This window comes from Octopus bimaculoides, chromosome 1, assembly GCF_001194135.2.
Source record: "Octopus bimaculoides isolate UCB-OBI-ISO-001 chromosome 1, ASM119413v2, whole genome shotgun sequence".
NCBI classification, from domain to species: Eukaryota; Metazoa; Mollusca; class Cephalopoda; order Octopoda; family Octopodidae; genus Octopus; species Octopus bimaculoides.
Genome location: NC_068981.1, coordinates 9,452,398 through 9,453,730, shown reverse-complemented (window position 1 = coordinate 9,453,730; position 1,333 = coordinate 9,452,398).

Sequence of the window (1,333 nt, the reverse complement as noted above, 5' to 3'; positions counted from 1 at the left end):
AGAGATAAGAAAAGAGAAAGAGAGTATATAGGAAAAGAAAAAAAGGAAGCTAGATAAATGGCGAGAGTGGTAGAAAAAGGGTTAACAATTAGTTACAAATTAATGCAAGCATTAAAGGAAATGGAAGTAAATGGGTTAACATGCAGTTAAAATCGTAAAATAGTGAAAGTATATCATTTTTATAAATGAAAGTATATTGTGATAGAAACCGGAAGTGACGATAGTCAATTACGAATGGAATTCTTTTGATATCGATGGGTGGACTGCCTATGTGTCTTAGTAATTATGAACTTGTCAATCATCTACTCAAATTTTATGATCTAAATGATGACAGCATCTATATCAGACTATAGAAAGGCGAGAGATGCTCGACAAGAAGAAACTTAGGTGACAATGTGGGATTAGTGATGATTTATTTACATGAACATGTGTGACAATTCAAATTTAGAGATCGAGAAAATCTATTACAAATCTCATTTCATGCATCAATGACTTATGAATATTTGCATATCTAGTCTTAACACGTCTAGGAAGGTTCGTGCGCAAAATGTCGAGCGCTATAGGAGGATAATTCCCCTCTTTTATACAACAGTGTGTCCACACACTTATCTCATTCTGGGTTACCGGTGCTTCGACATGTGTCTCGTCAGCCAAAAATAGCCGGAACTTCGCCGCTATCTTTGTTTAAGCCCTCAATGAATATTTGTCTGTTATGTTTTCATCTTATATAAAATAGATTGCCAATACTTGTACAGTTTTCCTGTTGAATATATGCACGTTTATGTATTGGATACATAACACGTCAGTATTATGAAATTACAGGATATCACTTCCGGTTTTTATCGCAATATAATTTCATTTTATAAGGATAATTTTTTAAATTTTACGATGGTAAACTACCCTGTTAAACCATTAAATGTTCTGCGGAAAATTATGGAGAAAGAATGGAGCATTAGCTGGCAATTATGAGAGTTAAAGATAAGAAGTAGACCAGTGACAAGAATAGTAACATATACTTGGGAGAAAAGCACAACTGACCGTCCCTATCATATTTTTGAACGAGGAAGCCTCTACGTGGTCGAAATTAACTATAAATCGTAACTAAATTTTCTTCAAGTAACAACTTATTGTATTACAAAAAAGAAAAAACTTGAATATAGCTGAATTGTATTTAATTATAATCAGCTTTCTAAAGAAATATAGTCGCCGAATTAGCAGTAGTTTATCAATGAAAGATAAAGTTCAAATCTTGCTGGTAACGACATCACATTTTCCCCTTTGATAAAATATATTCTAGTGAAATATTGAAGCCAGTCTAACCGACTTTGACTTT